Below are 8,819 nucleotides of genomic sequence, written 5' to 3'. Positions count from 1 at the left end.
GTTCCCAACCATACTTCAAGGATAGGCACTTTAAAAGTGAAAAAGTATATGTCAATTTTACCTAAAAATATCTGGTTCTATGGCTCTCCTTGTGTACCAAGCGATTACAGAATCTTGCACCTGCTTTCTTCCTTGCAACGCTGAGGGATTTCACTGGAGGGTGGTTTTTATGCCAACCTTTGTTACACTATTCCATCATTCATGCAAGTTGGGAGGATGAATGAATATGCTGCCATCATCCCAGATTTCCTCTTCAAAGTTCACTGGTAAAAATATGAATAACTAAATCCATCCATCATTTGTTAGATAGTTCATTTATTAAATAATTTTCAAACAAAAATTTGTTCTTACCAAGTGTATGTAGTTCTAGGTTGGTAAATTTTCTTTTTGTTTTTGTTTGGGTTATTGTTATTGTTTTATTGATTTTTGAATTTATTTACTGTTAAAATTCTTTTATTTATTGTCATCTGTCTGCCAGTATAATGTAAAGCTCATGAAAATGGAGTTAATGTTTGTGTTCTATTTATTGCCCCAATGTTTAAAATAATGACAGGTACATTGTAGGCACTTGATAGATAAGTATAAATTTGATGATTTTTATTTTTATATTCAACTAAACTTGTCTGAATTGTGTTATATTTTTGTAGGCTATGTTTTTTTTTTTTAATTTTTTTTTTCTGTATTTTTCTGAAGCCAGAAACAGGGAGAGACAGTCAGACAGACTCCCGCATGTGCCCGACCGGGATCCACCCGGCACACCCACCAGGGGGCGACACTCTGTCCACCAGGGGGCGATGCTCTGCCCCTCCGGGGCGTCGCTCTATTGCGACCAGAGCCACTCCAGCGCCTGGGGCAGAGGCTGAGGAGCCATCCCCAGCGCCCCGGGCTATCTTTGCTCCAATGGAACCTCAGCCGTGGGAAGGGAAGAGAGAGACAGAGAGGAAGGAGAGGGGGAGGGGTGGAGAAGCAGATGGGCGCTTCTTCTGTGTGCCCTGACTGGGAATCGAACCCGGGACTTCTGTACGCCAGGCCGACGCTCTACCACTGAGCCAACTGGCCAGGGCTGTAGGCTATGTTTTAAATTAATCATCCCTAATGACAAAAATAGTCTATCCACAATAATGTCTACCATTATTTTAAAAAACAAAAAAAAATTTCTTTCTATGTATAACAGGAGCTTTAAGTTTTTTTTTAATGCTCTTTTCTGACTTGTGATTTATTGCATTTGATTAGAGATGCCTCATTTCTTCTTTTCTTCAGATTTTCTTTGAGATTTTTGTTTATTTAGTCTTCCAGACTTCTTTAATAATAAATGTGTATTTAAATATAGCTCTATTTGGTGGGTTAAAATTATGTAAATGCATGTTTATAGGACACATGAATAACCAAAACCATTAACAACTGGAAATGTCACTAAACTTGTTATTCACTGACATTCTCCAATGGCTTGTGCCCTGCTTCCTTCTGCTCAAGATATTAAGACTAGTTCCAGCCTTACCCTGATTTACTCTAAATAGCTAAGATGCAGCATGGACTTGATTAAAACTCCTTCCCTTTTAGTTAAAGACTTGGAAAAAGTCTCTTCCCAGTTTGCAGCTATTTTTTTCTTCATATGCATGTCCGCCTCACCCGAACACATCCACAGGAACAATAGACAACGTTAATCTACTCCCTGTTGTGTCTGGCCATTGACCTCTCTAGCCTCCTGGCTGTCTTCTTGATTTCCAGTTTTTACCCAAACCTTCTGATGGGTTTGAAGATTGGTTTAGAACAACTTCATTGTTGATGAAAATTGTTCCTCTCTTGACTTTTTTCATCCCACATTTTCTGCTCATACTGGTTTTACACACACACCCATCATCCACAGTTTAAAGATCTACAAATATACTAACTTGCACCTGTGCATACATATATTAATACTGAATTATATCACTGCCTACAAGCACCAAGATAAACATAAGCACTTAGGTAATCTTTTTTGGGTAATGATAGAAGTTTGAATTACATTGGATAGCTGGCCATGCTCTTTAAGAGGACAGATGATTTAGATCTTCCACTGTCCTAACATAGCACAGCATGCTGCATAAATATGGCTACACTGGCTGATGTAATTTTCTCTGTAGTTGTTTATTTATCATAATCATCATCACTATTTACATATTTACTTATTTGTTATTTCTTTGCATTATGAGCACAGCATGAATTTTATTAAACAAATACTCTAGAATATATAATATACCTATATTTGACAAATCCAACATTATTTCCAAGCCACCAAATTTATTTCTACTTTAAAGAAGGGAACTCTAATGTTCAAAGCAGAAAAGCAATTTTTCCCTAATGTCTCACTGTATGTCAGTGATGGAGCTGGTAATAAAACCCTACTTCTCTGAATCTCCAATTCAGTACTCAATTGAAATTGCATTCTTCAGTCAATGAAAGCTAAATGAGAAAATAAAAGTTACACTCTGATTTCACAGGAAATGTTGTGCCAGACTAATGTCATCCATTTTACTCCTTGCAACCCAAATGTATTTCAAGTACTATTAACTAAATAATCTGTGAAGGTCATTTCATGCAACAGTGAAATGTTTGAAGGTTTTGATTCACCCTTACTGTGAAACAATAACAAAATACATTTTGCTGATGAAATTAATAGACCACTTATCTACTCTAGTCTCCTAATAAAGTCATGAGGACTTATTTATTTAAACTAATAGTGATGATGATAAGTAATGTACTAAATAATGTAGTAGATTTTTTAACAGTTGTCTGCTATTTGCCAAGCAATAACCATGATGACTTAACAAATAATATCCCATTGACACTTCTCAAAATAACAATGAGAATGGTATTATATTATTATTATTGCTTTACTATTGATAAAGATAAATTTTAAAGCATTCAAGTTATGTAATTAATTAACAGAAGCAACTTTCAAATTTCATTCTTCAGAACAGCATCTCTTACTCTGAGAATAAAAGATTATTCTAAAACCCCTGGATTTCAAACCTATAACAATTGTGAAGCTGAATTTAAGAGAAGACTATTTGTTGTCATTAATATCTCTGTCATACAGAACATTTTACTAGAGACAAAACAAAGCATTTGTAATTATTTGAGAGAATCTTAACCACTTAGAGTTTAACAGATGCATTTTTATATTTTCACTTTAATAGACATAATATTTACCTACCAAAAGAAATAAAAGATGCCATGTGAATCATCATATAAAATATATATTATACTAGGCAGAGAATTACCTTAGTTTATTACTGTTCTTTAGTTAAATATTCATGAAGACAGTCATTATCTATAGAAATCATCCCCCAAAAAAGTGAGAGTAACATAAGACTGTTGAAATATTTAAAGGTAACTCAAAAGCTTTCATGTTCAAGAATCAGAAATCTTAAGAACAAGAAAAATCTTGTCAAATAGAACTGTTAAACCTGATATTCTAAAAAGCAACAGATAAGAAACAGAGCATTAATAATTCCTGAGATAAAGTAACAGGGAAAGAGGTCTGGTAATATATAAAGTGTGAAATCTCTCACACTCTGTAGATGGTACATGTAATGGTTCCCAACCTTGGATCCACATGATGCATAACAGCAGAGCTTTTAAAATTCATCTATTGCTCCAGATCTACCTTTGATATTCTGATTCAGTGATTAGATCTGAAGTAGAACACTTATACCTATAATTTAAAAAACACTCAGCCAAGCAAACAAACAAGCTTCCTGAAAAGATTTTGATAGATATTCAGTACTAAAGAACTACAAATGCATCAGAACAAATGATCCTACAATCTGAATTTCAGTTGGTAGATATACTTTGTCATATGGGATTTCTAAATAGTGCTTACTGAATTCAAGAAGAATGAATAAATAAAATAGGAAGCACAAGAAAAATCTGGCAAAAATCTATTTATCTGATTGGGAAAACCACAAAAGAAATAAATGGAGGTATTACAAATATAATGATTGAATCTCACTTTTTTAACTTAAAGACCCTACTATTATGTCTGATATTGATCTGTAATAATCAATTAATTATAGTAGAAAACATTTGGCTAAAATAAGTGTTTCAGAAGTTTGGAGAAGGTAAGTTGATAATTGTTACTTTATATATAATAGAAAAAATTTTTTAGTGAAATGCACCAAGAATCAATATACAGAGAAATTCAACCTGTTATGTTACTCTTCATAGCATTGGATAAAAAGATAGCCTGCCAAGCATAAAATCTAAGCCTTAAAAATACAGATGTAAATTTATATTAACATTTTAACTTTTGAAAATTGAAATACAAATATAAATATTATCTAATCCTCAAAAACTGTTAAAAATGTGACCTAATTAGGTTCATTCTTAATTCCTAGAACAATGCTTTGTACAGAAGGAGCTTTTAATATTATTTTAGGTGGCCTTAGAGAAATGTGAGTTTCTAAGGACTAACACTGTTTCCTAACCTGGAAGCGGGGAAAGAAAGATGCACCAATAATAGAGAACAATGTAGCTGCTAAGAAAGTTGGTTTATGAGCTCTGTCTTTTAAAGTGACATGATTATATTCAACATATTGAACAATCAGTGTAATGTGAACACTTACCAATTGGAAGAGAAGCAATAAAGCAGCCAGTCCAGAACACCACTGTATAGATATTTTACCTCAGCTTATTTTAAAATAAGATGAAGAAAAATGCCTTAAGAATAACACCAAAAAATTGATAGAAAAGTATTAAGAAAGTTAGGGCTCAGGATAAGCTAAATTTAATAAGCAAATTATGATGACCATAAAGCCTCATAAAACTTCCTATAGTATAGGCACCAGTGTCAGTGTCTGAAGAGCTAGCTCACTGAGCAGTGTGTTCCTCAACCTGGGTTTGGATTCTGTCATTCAGCACAGGAAGAGATAGAGCTAAAAGAGAGAAAGGAAATTGAAACTTGAGAGAGTCGCAGGCCACTTTACTAAGTTCAGTTTTTTAGACCCAGGTCAATTATATCCACAAAAAAATATTTTGAATATGATGGTAAACCTTAATTTTCGAAAAACTATGAAGATTTGGAGAGAACCTCGTAATTCTGGAGAAGAGCAAAATAGATGTTCTGTGACACTGTAGAAAAGCATTAGTAAGAGTAATTGAGGATACTCATATCCTTGTTCACTTAGTTGATAAACACTCTTGGAGCACTTATTAAATGTAAAGCCTCATACTCTAGAGTGGAGAGAAAGATGAATTTCTGTCCTCTATCATAGATTATATTTTAATAGGCAGGCAATTTAAGAAATACTGTACATATAGTGGGGGTTTAAATTCTTAAATCAGTTAATGATGTTACTTTAGAGAAACTTGAATAATATAGAGTTAATAAGCTTATATTTAACAGGCTGATAGTCCAAATTCAAAAATGATAGTAAAAATGGATAGAGGTCAACCTAGAACATACTATGTATGGGTATTCCACACAGGGCTTGGTCCTTCCTTCTTTCATATAAAAGCTATTTGTACAACAAAATAAAATATGCAAATACTAAGTCTGTATAAAGTGTAAAGCTGAAAAAGATAGCTAAAATATTAACTGAGTTGAGATTTAGGAGTACTCTGACAGATGATGAGTTCAAACAACAGCATTAAATAAGAAAATAGGTAAATTTCTGATTTGCGAACAAAAGAAAATTATTGTGTAAGGATGACATGGGTAGAGCTGGCTTGATAGCAGTTTAAGTAAAAGGATTCAGGAGATTCATCTGGCCATAAATCTACACAAGTAAAAGAAAGTAACATGGTTAAAAGTGTTTTATTTGCATGCATTAACAGATATTTATATAAAATTATTCAGAAGAAAATACAAAATAGAAGTAAATTATTATACATCAAGCCAATGAACATATAACAGAGCTAAATAAAAAATAATTTTGAATCACAGTAAAATGTTACAGAAACAGAAAGACATTTCTTATATATTCAGCATGATTTTAGCTATGTATCAACGTCTATAGAAGTCTACTAAAAAATGTGTGAAACATTTAAAAGTTGTTTCCCCATAATATCTGAGATCAAAGAGAATATTTTCCTTAAAATTATTTTTAATTCTCTTAATAATATACTTTAAAAAACCATTACTTTTATAATCAAAATGTTGTTTTAAATAAACTAAAAAACCAACTCCTCATTTGCAACTTTTTAGTTGGTTTTGAGCCCTGGCCAGATAGCTTGGTTGGTTAGAACTTTGTCCTAGAATGCAGAGGTTTCTAGTTAGATCCCCAGTCAGGGAACATACAGGAAAAGATCAATGTTCCTATGTCTCTCTCTCCTTACCTCTCTTAAGGATTAATAACTTGGTCTTAGTTTATTAATATTTAATAGGATCTATCAATGATTATGGAGAGATAAACTAATTTAAATCTTACTGCAAAATAAAAACTCACTATGCAAATGCTTTAGCATGAGATAAGCAAGAACCAATTGTTTCAATCATAGTAAAATGTCTATGTAAATCACACTTTTTCACACTATTTTTATTTTCTTTTACTGTCTATTTATTTGCAAATCATTGAAACCTTTTTCCCTCAACAACATCTAGATGATAGTTTGCTAATTCTCCATCCCCCTATGTGAATGGGAAAGGTTGTGTTCACTGAAGCAACAGGAAAATTTTCAGTGGGTCCACTGGGAGCAGAATGAAGAAGGGGAAAGCAATACTGCTTTTCTGGGATTAGTGAGTGTGTCCAATTGAAGTGAACAGAAGAACTCTGAGCAGCCTATGGTAGAATCAAAACCTTGGGTATTAGAATTAGGCACTATAGCTGCAGAGCCCAAAATAAACATGAAGGAGAAACCAAGACCAAACTCATTAACTTGACAATTTTGGCTTAGGTCAGCTTTGTGAAGTGCTGATTTAATAATATGTGCACTAGTAAGAAGGAGCCAATATATAAACAAATCTGGTAGATTACTTCCAGTCCTCAGTTCCATAAAAAATGTGTTTATTGACTGATAGCACAATAGTTGCAGAGCAAAGAAACATTTCTAGGGAGTGGTAGGTGAACTCAAGGGGCAAAGAAGTGGTATATTCTACATTTTTGAACATATGGATGCTATCAAATTAGAATAAATGTGTTGAATTATATAAATGAGGAAGAATTTTAGTTGATTTGATGCCATGGCTATTTCTAAGACTCATCCAAATTTAAAATTAATATAAAATTTGATGGCAGGAACTTTTAACTTTACAGATTTTAGAAGTTATGAATTATGAAATAAATCCAACCATCTGGCAACATTAGTGATCTAATTTGATTTTTGCATTATCAAGATATCTTAAAGATTTAGTGCCAGATATAAAAATAAAATTTCAAAAACTTTAGAAGGTAAGCCTTTTAAATTAGCTAGAAATTTACAATTGAAGGAGAGAAATCATTACACTTAAAAATGCATAGCTTATTTTACCATATGTTAGAAATTAGTTTCTAAACCATTAAAAAATTTAGAGCAGAATTTGTTTTATATATCCCTTAAGTATTTTCTATTTCTAATAGAAATAGCTATTTTTCATAAAGTTCATAAAGCTCAATGTTTTTCTACATATATTCAATCTTTTTTCCTAAACCCTACCACATTTGTCCAAGTTCTTCAAATGTTTAATAGTAGAAAGTTATAATATATATTTAGATAGAGTAGAAAAAATTTAACAGTATATAGTGCAGGTTAATTTATTTCTACTTTTTTTTCTGTGGAGTTTATATCAAGTTTCAAGAATTATTGAAAGATCTATTCTCTACTCTGGCTTGGTGACTAAGCGGATAGATTGTTGTCCTTGGTGCTGAGGTTGCCGTTTTTATCTCTGGTCAGGCACACAAGAGAAACAAACAATGAGTGCACGGTTATATGGAACGAGGTGATGCTTCCCTCTTTCTCTCTCTCTCAAATCCATGGAAAAAAATAATTTTTAAAGATCAATTCTGTTTATTTTTTGGCTGTTTCCCAAAATATTATCTGAGACTTAGTTCATCACAGAACAATAAATTAAACCTTTATGGAAGATGCACAGAAATGATATAAAAATATTAGGAAATTGGGCAAAAAGATCTCAGAATTTATCACATTTTCAAACTTAATGATCCTATCTTAGCCTTCACAACACCAACTGGGACACATAGCTAGTTGGTATTCCCAAGAATTATCATGGACATAGGCAAAAGTCTCAGATCTTCTTAAGTAAGTTCATTTTTACAAAAAATATTAGATGCTATATGTGTGTTTGCTACTATTGCTATTATCTTTCCCTTTGATTGACTTATATACAACAAAAAATTAAGTAGTTAGCATGAATTTGTAATTCACAGCCTTTCCTCTGCATTGCCTCCCACCAAAGACATAATTTAGCAATATTGCAACAGCAAATAAATGATAAACTCAAATTAATTTCTCTGTTATTTTGCATACTAAGCTATCATTCGGCTCATTTTGATGGAAAACAAATATTTTTCCAGAAATGGTTAAAAATAAATACCTTCTTGTCCAAGAAGAAAAGATTAAAAACGTATTGTTTATAGAAACTGGTTTCTACCTGTTGTCAAAAAAAGGAAAAGTAGTTTTTTTTAGATAATGGTATAAAGGTAGATAAAAAAAGTCCCTAAGATTCTATCTAATAGACTATCTAATTCTGGCTGTGTGGGTAAATAAAAGAATAGGGGTTTGTGTGCATCATAAAATGGGTAGAAGCTGGGAGTTTAGAGAGCCTTGGGTGGACAAGAAAAGTAGCAGATTGGAAGAAAGTAATACAGCAAACCTAAGAGAATAATCCTGGAGTCTTTCTG

The sequence above is a fragment of the Saccopteryx bilineata genome, chromosome 1, assembly GCF_036850765.1.
Source record: "Saccopteryx bilineata isolate mSacBil1 chromosome 1, mSacBil1_pri_phased_curated, whole genome shotgun sequence".
NCBI lineage: Eukaryota > Metazoa > Chordata > Mammalia > Chiroptera > Emballonuridae > Saccopteryx > Saccopteryx bilineata.
Note: the sequence above shows the minus strand (reverse complement) of the source record.